Here is a 12,934-nt window from a genome sequence, read left to right as displayed (position 1 = left end):
ACCTTATTGGATCTCATGTTTTCTCTTCTTCCTTCCTTCCTTTCTTTCTTCCTTCCTTCCTTCCTTCCTTCCTTCCTTCCTTCCTTCCTTCCTTCCTTCCTTCCTTCCTTCCTTCCTTCCTTCCTTTCTTTCTTTCTTTCTTTCTTTCTTTCTTTCTTTCTTTCTTTCTTTCTTTCTTTCTTTCTTTCTTTCTTTCTTCCTTTTTGTGTTTTTCTTGAGCCTTGTATTTGGAGATCATTTTTTTTTTATTCAGTTCTGGTCATTTAGTTAGGAATGCTTGAAAGTCCTTTATTTCACTAAATATCCATTTCCCCCCCTGAAAGACTGTATTCTGTTTTGCTGAGTAGGTGATTCCTGGTTGTAATCCTAACTCCTTTGCCTTCCAGCATATCTTATTCCCAGCCCTCTGGTTTTTCAATGTGAGACCTGCAAATCCTGCATAATCTTAACTGTAGATCCACAATATTTGAATTATTTCTTTTTGGCTGCTTTCAGTACTTTTGCCTTGATCTGGGATCTCTGGAATTTTGCTGTGATGCTCCTAAGAGTTTTCATTTTGGGATCTCTTTCAGTTGATTATTAGTGAATTATTTTAATTTCTATTTTGCCCTCTACCTTCTAGGATATCTAGGCAATTTTCCTTGATAATTTCTTGAAAGATGTCATTCTCCAGGATTTTTTTTTTATCATGGATTCCTGGTGACTACCTGTAATTAATAAATAATCTCTTCTGGATCTATTTTCCAGGTCAGTGTTATTTTTTTTTTATAATGAGAAATTTCACATTTTCTTCTATTTTATTTTTTAAAATTTTGTTTCATTATATCTTGATATCTCATGGAGTCATTAGCTTCCACTTGTTCAATTTTAATTTTTAAGGAATTATTTTCATAGACCAAATTCTTTAATGAATATAGATGCAAAAATTTTAAACAAAATACTAGCAAATAGATTATAGCAACTTATCATAAGAATAATACACTATGACCAGGTAGGATTTATTCCAGGAATGCAGGATTGGTTCAATATTAGGAAAACTAGCAGCATTAGTCAGCATATCAACACCAAAACCAACAGAAACCACATGATCATCTCAATAGATACAGAAAAAGCTTTTGACAAAATACAATATCCATTCTTATTAAAAACACTAGAAAACATAGGTATAAATGGAGTCTTCCTTAAAATAATAAATAGCATCTATCTAAAACCTTCAGGAAGCATTATATGAATGAGGACAGGCTAAAAGCATTTCCAATAAGATCGGGGGTAAAACAAGGATGTCCATCATCATCACTGTTATTCAATATTGTACTGGAAACGTTAGCGTTAGCAATAAGAGAAGAAAAAGAAATCGAAGGTATTATAACAGGCAAAGAAGAAACAAAGCTATCACTCTTTGCAGATGACATGATGATATACTTACAGAATCAAGTAAAAAACTACTTGAAATGATAAACAACTTTAGCAAAATTGCAGGCTATAAAATAAACCCACATAAATCATCAGTATTTCTATATATTATCAACAAAGCCCAACAGCAAGAGATATAAAGAGAAATTCCATTTAAACTTACTGTAGACATTATAAAGTATTTAGGAGTCTGCCTACCAAAACAAACCCAGGAACTCTATGAACACTATTACAAAATATAATAATAATAATAATAATAATAATAATAATAATAATAATAATAATAATAATAATAAAAAATCACAAAATCAGATCTAAATAATTGGAAAAACATCAGTTGATCATAGGTGGGCTGAGCTAATATAATAAAAATGACAATCCTACCTAAGCTAATTTTCTTATTCAGTGCCATACCAATCAATCTACCAAAAAATTATTTTGTAGAGTTAGAAAAAATAGTAACAAGATTCATTTGGAAAACACAAAGGTCCAGAACATCAAAGGAACTAATGAAAAGAAATGCAGGGGAAGGTGGCCTAGCAATTCCAGATCTTAAATTGTATTATAAAGCAGTGATCATCAAAACTGCTTGGTACCGGATAAAAAATAGAGGGTTGGATCAGTGGAATAGGTTAAATATGCAAGACACAGTAGTCAATGACTATAGTAATCTATTATTTGATAAACCCAAAGGCCCCAGCTTCTGGGATAAGAACCCACTCTTTGAAAAAAACTGCTGGGAAAACTGGAAAAGAGTATGGCAGAAACTAGGCATAGACCCAAATCTCACACCATATACCAAAATAAAGTCAAAATGGGTTCAGGACTTAGATATAAAGGCTGATACCATAAGTAAACTGGGAGAACAAGGAATAGTTTACCTATCAGATCTATGGAGAACAGAAGAATTCATGACCAAACAGGAGGTAGAGGGCATTATGAAAAGCAAAATGGATAATTTTGATTACATTAAATTGAAAAGTTTTTGCACAAACAAAGCCAATGCAACTAAGATTAGAAGGAAGGTAGAAAATTGGGAAAGAATTTTTACAACCAGTCTTCTGATAAGGCCTCATTTCTAAAATATATAGAGAATTAAGACAAATTTATAAGAATACAAGCCATTCCCCAATTGATAAATGGTCAAAGGATATGAACAGACAGTTCTCAGATGAAGAAATTAAAGCCATCTATAGTCATATGAAAAAATGCTCTAAATCATTATTGATTAGAGAAATGCAAATCAAAACAACTCTGAGGTACCACATCACGCCTATCAGATTGACCAACATGACAAAAGGAAAATGATAAATGTTGGAGAAGATGTGAGAAAATCAGAGCACACTAATGCATTGTCGGTGGAGTTGTGAAATGATCCAACCATTTTTGAGAACAATTTGGAAATATGCCCAAAGGGCTATGAAAATGTGCATACCCTTTGATCCAGCAATAACACTTCTAGGGCTATATCCCAAAGAGATCATGCAAATGGGAAAAGGACTCACATGTACAAAAATATTCATAGCAGCTCTTCTTGTGGTGGCAAAGAATTGGAAATTGAGAGGATGCCCATCAATTGGGGAATGGCTGAGCAAGTTGTGGTATATGAATGTAATGGAATAATATTGTGCTATAAGAAATGATGAACAAGCTGACTTCAGAAAAACCTGGAAAGACTTGTATGGACTGATGCTGAGTGAAGTGAGCAGAACCAGGAGAACATTATACACAGTAGCAGCCACATTGTACGATAACTAATATTGATAAACTTAGCCCTTCTTAGCATTACAAGGATCCAAGACATCTCCAGAGTCCTCATGATGGAAAATGCCATCCACACCCAAAGAAAAAACTATGGAAGTTGAATCGCTATCATTTTTTTCCTCTTCTGTTGAATTTTGTTTCCTTTTTGTGATGGTTCCTCCTATTGATTTTAATTTTTACTTACAACTTCACTAGTGTGAAAATATGTTTAGTAGGAATGTAAATGTATAGCCTATGTCAGATTGTGTGCCATCTTGGGGAGGGTGGTGGGGAGGCAGGGGGAGAAAAATTTTAAACTCAAAAACATAAGGAAGTGATTGTTGAGAAATCAAAATAAATTAATAAATATTTTTAAAAAATTATTTTCTTCAGTGAGCTTTTATACTTCCATTTCTGTTTAAACAATTCTACTTTCTGAAGAGGTATTTTATTTGCTGAATTTTTGGTTTTTTTAATTTTAAATCTTTCTGCAGGCTGTTGACTCTTTTTTCATGATTCTTTTCCATTGCTCTCATTTCTTTTCCCAATTTTTCTTCTATTTCTCTTATTTACTTTTTAAAATCCTTCCAGAAGTTCTTTTGGGACTGAGACCAAATTATGTTTTTTTGGGTTTTTTTTTTTTGAGATTTCACATGTAGTCATTTTATACTGTGGTCCTTTTCTAAGTTTGTGACTTGATCCTCCCTGTCACCATAGTGACTTTCCATAGTCAATTCTTTCTATTTTCTTTTTTACTTGATTTTTGGTCTGTTTTGTGGCTTGGTCTTTTTATGTGAGAGTTGGATTCTGGTCCTGCACTGTTCCAACCATCTTGTTCTGTTGTTCTGGGTCTTACTGATGGCTTTCACTGGGCTTTAGAACCTAGCTCCTGTCCTGCTCAAGGGGTGAGGGCCTTCTTGTTGTTTCTATGGAAACATGGCCTCTCTATTGGTTGATCCTGGTTAAGGGATCTTGCTGGTGACCAGCCCCAGGGCATAGTCTTGTTGTTGGCTGGACCTAGGGGCAGGGTCAGCAATACTATTGGTCAGCAATAGAGGCCAGGCCTAGCTAGAGGTAGAGCCACTGAAGTGGGGCCTTGCTATGCAACATAGACTGCTGGTTTGCCTCAGGGGCTGCTGGTTTGCAAGAGGTGGAGGTCTCCTGGTGAACTGCCCCAAGCTTGGAACCTTGCTGCAGTCCTTCTGCTGAGAGGTTGGCTGCTGCTGCTTTTGGATCTCAACACCTCCAACCCTGATAAGACAGACCTTCCCTCCTGTTGTGGTTAGCTGCTTCTCTGCCCCTAAATAAGTTTTGAAGTAGTTTTCAAGTTGTTTAGAGAGGAATTTAGGAGGGCCGCAGGGGGTTCCTTCTTCACTTTGCCATATTGGCACTGGAAGTTTGGTCTATTAAATCTTAAATTATCTTTTTTGACTCTATTTTCCAGGTCTTTTATTTTTCCAATTAAATATTTTAGATTTTCTTCTATTTTTTTCATTCTTTTGATTTTGATTGATTGATTCTTGATGTCTCATAGAATCATTAGTTTTTATTAGCCCAATTCTATTTTTTAAGGAAGTATTTTCTTCAGTGAGCTTCTGTACCTCCTTTTTCATTTGTCCAATTCTACTTTTTAAGGATTTGTTTCAGTGAATTTTTGTATGTCATTTTCTATTTTTTTGTGCTTCTTTTACCAATATTTTGACCCTTTTTATGATTCTCTTGCATAACTCTCATTTCTTTTTCCAAATTAAACTTTCTCTTTCAGGCTTCTCATATAGACATTTTAACATTGTTGTCCTTTTCTGAGATTACATTTTGATCTTCCCAGTCACCATAGTACTTCTCTGTGATCAGAGCTTTTTTTTTTTTTAATTGATTTTGTCTGTTGGTCATTTCCCAGCCTATTTAATGATTTTTAATATTGAGCTCTGCTTTTGTGTACAGCAGGCATGGTCCAAAGCTTTTTGCACTGGGGAGCCAGGGGCCTGGTTACTAGCTTGCTATGCCTGGGCCTCCATGGCTAGGCTCTGCTGCTGTGCTAGGATCACCTGGACTAGTCTATTCCTCTGCACAGGGGCCTTGTGGTTATCGTACAATGGCGGAACTGGTCACAGTTCCAGGGCCAAGAAGACCACTAGCACCTATAGCTATAGGGAAATACGGTCCCTTTCTGGGTAAAGACCAGATTACAGGTCAAGATAGCAATGATCACATCTCTCCTTAGATCCCTTGTTTCTGCTAATGTACTGGGAGATTCCTTTGTGGTAGAGGGCCAAGTCAGCTGATGGTTTTCTGACCTGGTTTCCAGCAGTTCACCAGCCCTCACTGAGGCACTCGGAGATCCAGGTGTTGTTGTTTACCTGCTCTACCACATGGGCTTCAGGATCTCCTCCTGGTTAACAGTTGGAGTTGTTGGGTTGGAATCATCAAGGCTGGGATTTAGGAAGACTCTAGGTTGTTTTCTTCAGCTCCTTTCAGATGAATGCTGCAGGGTGCTTATCCGCCTGGGGCCCTTTGTAGTGCTGCTTCCCTTATTTTTGCTAAGGCACTGGGAGACTGGTTTGCTGGTTTGCACTGCTGTTCCCCATCTTTCTTCTAGTTCAGCTCTTCCAGGGTTTTTTTTTCTTCCTAGGGTGATATTTTCTGGGTTGTCAGAGGTTGAAAGGGGAGGGTAAGAGTGACTACCTTTTCACTCCACCATCTTGGCACCTGGAAGAGGAAGTCTGAGATCCAAAAACTTATGGAAAAAAATTCCTTGAAAATGAGAATTGGGCATAGGGAAGCTAATGATGTTCTAAGACACAAGGAAATATTAAAACAAAAATCAAAAGTTTGAAAAAAATAGAAGAGAATATGAAACATTTCATCTGAAAAACAACTGATATGGAAAACAGACTGAGGAGAAATAAGAATAGTCAAACTATTTGAAAATTATGATAAAAGTATTGATACAATACTACAAGAAATTATCAAGAAAAGTTGCCCTGAAATTCTAGAAAAAGAAGACAAAAGAAGCAATAGAAAAAATCTACTGACTACCACCTGAAAGATTCCAGGAGAAAAACTTACAGGAATATCATAGCCAAATTTCAAAGCTCCCAGGTTAAGAAGAAAATATTGGAAGCAACAAGAAAAAAAGAAATAAATATCACGGAGTACAGATTAAGTAAGACCTAGTAGCTACTATGTTGAAGGACCCTAGGTCTTGGAATACTGTATTTCATAGAGCAAAAGAACTGGGGTTATGAACAGGGATAACTTACCTGGCAAAATTAAGTATAATACTGAATGAAAAAAATGGACTTTCATGAACTGAAAGACTTTTAGATATATGTGGTGAAACTGCAGAAATTAAGGAAAAATTGAATATATAATACCAAGAAGAAATATAAAGTAAACATTAAGGACCAATAATTATAAGGGACTCAATAAGGTCAAATCATTTATTTCTGATATATAAAATATTATCAGTTATATCATGACTGTCATTTTTATTTGGGTAGTTTGAAAGAAAAGCTTGGGCTGAGCTGAGTATTATGGAGTGATTCTGAAAAAAACTGTTTAGAGAGACATAAAAAGGAGCAATTATATCATACAAATGAAGCAAGAAAGGGAAAAAAACTGACACAGAAGAAGCTAGTTTGGGGAAGGTGGGTAGTGCTGAAACCTTACTCTCATTAGGAATGGGTTAAAGAATAAAAGTCTTCTATATTCAGAAAGAAATAAGAGGGGAAGGGGATAGGATGGAGGGAGACAATAAGGAAGGGATTCTTGGAGGGATGGTTAGGTTAAGGAGTAGCAGGGCAAGATAGCAGGTTGAAGTAAAGCAGAGGAGCGAGGAGAGATAGCTGTATGGTGAGAAGGATAGTGAGGAAAAATAGGAAGGAAGAAAATATGCAAGTAATTATAACTTAGAACGTGAATGTGATCAATTTGCCCACAAAATGGAAACAGATAGCAGATTAAAAATTTGAATTCAATGATACCTTGTTTTTTTGGAAATACTGTAATAATGAGAGATGCATACAAATATAAAATAAAGATCGGAATAGTATTTATTACATAAAAAATCAGGGTAGTAATCATGATTTCAGACAAAATATAATCAAAAGATTTAATCAAAAGAGAAAAATAGGGAAACTACACTTGTTTCAGCCACATTATAAAATATTGTTTTAGAACACTTAAAATAGTTAGATAGTATAAAATACTTGAGAACTTATTTGCCAAAACAAACACAGAACTATACAAATATAAACATAAAACCCTTTTTATATAAGTAAAGTTAGATCTAAATTGGAGGCTCCCAAACTCATTTTTACTAACTACCCCCTTTAAAAAAAAAACCTCAGCATCCCCCCGGAAATCTACTTTCTTTAACCCTTTAATGGTTTTTTAATTTGCATCAATTAAAAAATATAAAATGATATTTTAAAATGATGCATCTTAAATTTAACAATTTATTGTAAATTTGTGTATTTTTTCCTTTACTGAAGTGTTGATGATACAATATTACATCATGTAACTGCATAGTATTGTACTGAAAACAAGTCATTATATGCACATATTCCTGTGGATACAGGCATGGCTTCTCAACAATGCCGCACAGGCTTGTCAGCCAACACTTGCTTCTTAAGTCCTGTTGGTGGACTTGACCACTGATCTGTTAGAACTTACATTTTGTATGTTCATTCAGAAATAATGTAGTAACTACCACTTTAACTCTGTTACACGACAGGTGAAATGTATGAATGGTTTTTCAAAATTTTTCTTCTCTTCTTTCTTTATGCTTCCATTGCCCAGTTGCACCCAAGGCTGTTACAACTCCCCATTATTCCAACATCCCCCAGGGGCCAATATTACCCACTTTGGGAACCTATGAATTGAAGTAATATTTATTATTCATGGGTAGGTAAACCAATATAATAAAAAAAATGACAATTTTACTTAACTAATCTATTTGTGTAACACCATCCCAATTAAATTACTAAAAAATTATCTTAGAAAAAAATAATAACAAAGTTCATTTAGATGAACAGAAGTTCAGGAACTTCAATAGAAACCAAAGGAAAAAAGATGTAAAGGAAGTAGATCCAGTAGTATCACATGTTAACCATATTATAAGGTGATAGCATTGTTAAAGTTTTAAATGGATATTTTTGAGTATTTTAAATTAAAATTTTCTTGTATAAATAAAACTTATGCAGTCAAGAATAGAAAGAATGTAGAAAATTGGGGGGGGGACTTTCATAGACCATCTCTCAGAGCAGGATTAGGTTGGAATATTGCTGTGCTGTAAGAAATGATGAGCTGATTGATTTAGAGAAACATGGAAAGACATGGGCTTACAAAAGAAGATGCTATTCAACTTCAGAGCAACATATGCCAAGTAGAAATGAGCATAGTATGGTCTTACATATATGTGTATGAGTATATATGTGTATACTTGCATTTGTAGGTATCTATGTATATGTATAATATGTGTATGTGTATATATGTATACATATGCTATATATGTGTATGTGTATATGTATACACATACCTATATGTGTGTGTATGTGTGTATGCATGTGTGTGTGTGTTGTGTATGTGTGTAAAAATTTCAAATGAAACTGGTAGAAGAACAATTGGGGAAAAAGAAATGAGAGTGATCTGAGAAAATTATGAAAAGAGACTCAGCAGCTTTAATATAAGAAGTACAAAAAATAATAAAGAAAATAACACCTTAAAAACAGAATTGGCCAAGTGGTAAAAGAGGCACAAAAATCTACCAAAGAAAATAATTAATTTAAAATTAAAATTGGGCAAGTTGAAACTAATGACTCCATGAGACAGTAAGAAACTATGAAACAAAATGAAAAGGAAGAAAAAAAATTAAGAAAAATATCATATTGGAAAAAAAAACGGGCCTTGAATACATCCAGGAGAGAAACTTTAAGAATTATTGGACTATCTGAAAGCCATGATAAAAAAGAACTTATAAGATTTGTTCTGTGAAGTTTGGATTCAGTGAAAGCACCACTCTTGAGGACCTAGAGGGCTACATATGGCCTCGAGGCTGCAGATTCCTTACCCCTGGCCTAGGCATCATATTTCAAGAAACTATCAAGAAAAAGCTGTCTTGATATCTTAGAACCAGAGGGTTAAATAGAAATGAAAAGAATCCAATGATCACCTCTGAAAGAGATTTCAAAATGAAATCTCTTAGGAATATCATAGAAAAATTCCAGAGCTCCCAGGTCAAGGAGAAAATATTTCATTCAGCCAGAAAGAAATATTTCAAATATGGTAAAGCCACAGTCAAGATTACATAAGATTTAGCAACTTCTATGTTAAAAGACTGGAGGGCTTAGAATATGATATTCTCGAAGCCATTACAACCCATAATTACCTACCCAGCAAAACTGAGTGAAAATTAGATATTTAGTGAAATAAAGGACTTTCAAGCATTCTTGATGAAAAGACCACAGGCGAATAGAAAATTTGACTTTGAAATACACAGCTCAAGATATGTAAAAAAAGGTAAACAGGAAAGAGAAATCATAAGGAATTCAGCAAGATTAAATTGTTTACACTCCTATGGGGGGGGTGATTCTTGTAACTCCTAAGAATTTTCTTATTATTAGGGCAATTAGAAGAACTATACATAGATAAAGGGAATGGGGGTGAGTTGAATAAAATTAAAGTTTGAAAAAGGGGAGTGCACTCAGAGAAGTTGGAAGGGGGAGGTAGAATGTGGTAAATTTTCTCATGTAAAAAAAAAGTGGGAAAAAGCTTTTACAATGGAGGGGAAGATGGGGAAGTGGCAGGCAATACTTAAACCTTACTCTCATTGGAATTGGCTCAAAGAGGGAATAATATTCACATTCAGTTGGGTATAAAAATCTTACCTATAGGAAATAGGAGGGGAAGGGAATATTAGAATTGTGGGGGCTGATAGAAGGGAGGACAGATTAACAGAGACTGGTCAAAAGCAAAACAGACTTTTGTGGAGGGACAAGGTGACTGAGAAAAACAGAGAGAGAAAGAGAGGCACAGAGAGACAGAAAGATAGAGACACAAAGAGAGGCAGAGATTCACACAGATGGAAAATCAGATGTAGAAAGATATAGCTAGTCATCATAACTGTGAAAGTGAAGGGAATGAATTCACCCATAGAACAGAAACAGACAGCAGAATAGATTAAAACCAGTATCTGACAATACTTTGCTTACAAGAAACACACTTGAATGAGAGAGACACACACAGAATAAAAAACAATGGGCTGGATCAGAAAGTATTATGATTCAGATGAGGTTAAAAAACACAAGGGTCAAACAATGAGAGATCTCAGACACAGGAAAAGCAAAAATAGGCTAAATTAAAAGAGATAAGCAGGGAAACTACATTTTGCTAAAAAGGTAAGTAATATCAATACTAAATACATATTCACCAAATGATATAGTATCCAGATTCTTAAAGGAAAAGTTAAATAAATTGCAGAGGAAATAGACACTAAAACTATACTATTGGGGATGGCAACTTTTCCCTCTCAGAGACAGAAAAATCTCACCATAAAATAAACAGGAAAAAAGTTGAGATGAATTTTAGAAAAGTTAAAAAATTGAATTGGAATATAATGGAGCATACTTTTTTTTTCTAGGTTGTAAATGGTACCTTCACAAAATCTGACCATGTATTAGTGCCTAAAATCCTCTCAGCCAAAGGCAGCAAAGCAGAAATATTAAATGTATCCCTTTCAGAATGTAATGCAGTAAAAATTACATTAAATAAAGTACTGTGATAGAAGATTGAAAATAAATTGGAAATTAAATAATCTAATCCAAAAGAAAGAGTGGATAAAAGGACAAATCATAGAATTAATAATTTCATTAAAGAGAATTGCTAACGATGACACAATATACTGAAGTTTATGGAATGCAGCCAAAGCACTCCTAAAAAGAAAATTTGTATCTCTAAGCACATACATCAATAAAAAAAGAAAGAGTAGATCAATTATTTGGTTAAAACAAACTAGAAAAGAACAAATTAAATTTGTCCAATTAAACACAAAATTAGAAATTGACAATCAAAGGAAATAAGTTCTATATGATTGCACATGTATAATCTATGTCAAATTGCTTACCTTCTGAGGTGGGGGAGGTGCGGAGAAAATTTGGAACTCAAAATTTTAAAAAAGAATGTTAAAGATTCTTCTTATACATAATTACAAAAATATTAAATTCTAAAATTAATAAAAGAAAAAGAGAAATAAATAAATTTAAAAGTAAGAAAATCATTGAACTAATAAATAAAACCAGGTTCATGAAAAACAATTAAATAGGTAAGCCATTGGATAATTTGATGAAAACAAAAGAAAGAAGAAAATCAAACTACCAGTATCAAAAATGAAAAGGGTGAATTTGTCAATGAAGAAGAAATTAAAACAATTATTATAAGCTATTTTGCCCAATTATATGCTAATAATTTTTATCTTTTTATTAATCAATTTATTTTTAGTTTTCAACAGTCACTTCCATAATCTTTTGAGTTTTAAATTTTCTTCCACTCCTTCCCACTTCCCTCCCCAAGACAGCATACAAACTAATATATGTGGCAATAAATTTGACAATCCAAATGAAATAGATGAAAAATTATACAAATATTAATTGCCTACATTAACAGAAGAAAAAAATTAAATACTTAAATAACCCTATTTTAGAAACAGAAATTGAACAAGTCATCTTTGAGCTCCCTAAGAACAGTTACTCATGACCAGATGGATTCACAAGGGAATTCTACAGACATTTAAAAAAAATAATTCCAATGCTATATAATTATTTAGAAAAATAGGCAAAAAAGATGACTTATCAAATTCCTATAATGACACAAATGTTGTCTTGATACATAAAACTAAAAAAAACAAAAAAAAACCCCTATAGACCAACTTCCCTAATGAATCCTTTAATTATAATTTTAAGAAATGCTGCAATTATTTCTATTTTCTAGTGTTGTTAATAGGAATAAATATTGCTTTTTTTTTTAAAAAAAGCTTTTTTTACATCTATTGATTGATAATCATATGATTTTTTTTGTTATTGATACGGTCAATTGTGCTTATAGTTTTCCTAATACTAAACAAGCCTTGCATTCCTGGTATAAATTCTACCTCATCATAGTGTATGATCTTTTTGATTTCATATACCTCAACTTGTTCAGCCATTCCCCAACAGATGGACATCTCCTCAATTTCCAATTCTTTGCCACAAAAAAGGACAGTTATAAATATCTTTGTATATGAGATCCTTTCCCATTTTTTTTTTTTTTTGCTATCTCTTTGGGATACCGACCTAGTAATGGTATTGCTGGATTAAAGGCGATGCAGTTAATACCTCTTTGGGCATAGTTCCAAATTGCTCTCCAGAATGGTTGTATAACTTCACAATTCCACCAACAATGCCTGAGTGCTCCAATTTTACCACAACTTCTCCAACATTTATCTTTTTTTTTTTGTCATAATAGCCAATAACCAGTCTGATACATGTGAGATGGTACCTCAGAGTTATTTTAGGCTTGTTCAATTTATTTTTCTGAGTTAGGGTTATTTGAATATTCCATTTCCTTTTCTATCGTTATGAGCAATTTTTATTTTTTAAATGTTCATTCATTTTTAAAAAATTTTCAGTTTTATTGAGACATAATTGGTTAAAATAACTCAATAATTTCTTATTTCACCTTCATCAGTGATGTAACCCTACCTTTTCATTTTTGATGCTGGTAATTTTTCCTTTGTTTTTAA

At 33.6% G+C, this 12,934-nt stretch overlaps 1 protein-coding gene across 4 annotated transcripts in view; it reads left to right on the top strand.

The window, feature by feature from the left end:
- Positions 1–12,934, top strand: part of TINAG (tubulointerstitial nephritis antigen) — a 212,104-nt gene that overhangs the window by 132,171 nt on the left and 66,999 nt on the right. The window lies entirely within an intron of this gene.

The sequence above is a fragment of the Phascolarctos cinereus genome, unplaced genomic scaffold (assembly GCF_003287225.1).
Source record: "Phascolarctos cinereus isolate Bilbo 61053 unplaced genomic scaffold, phaCin_HiC Scaffold_5;HRSCAF=322, whole genome shotgun sequence".
Classification (NCBI taxonomy): Eukaryota; Metazoa; Chordata; class Mammalia; order Diprotodontia; family Phascolarctidae; genus Phascolarctos; species Phascolarctos cinereus.
The sequence above is the reverse complement of the archived record's forward strand: the minus strand, read 5'-3'. Positions and strand labels throughout refer to the sequence as shown.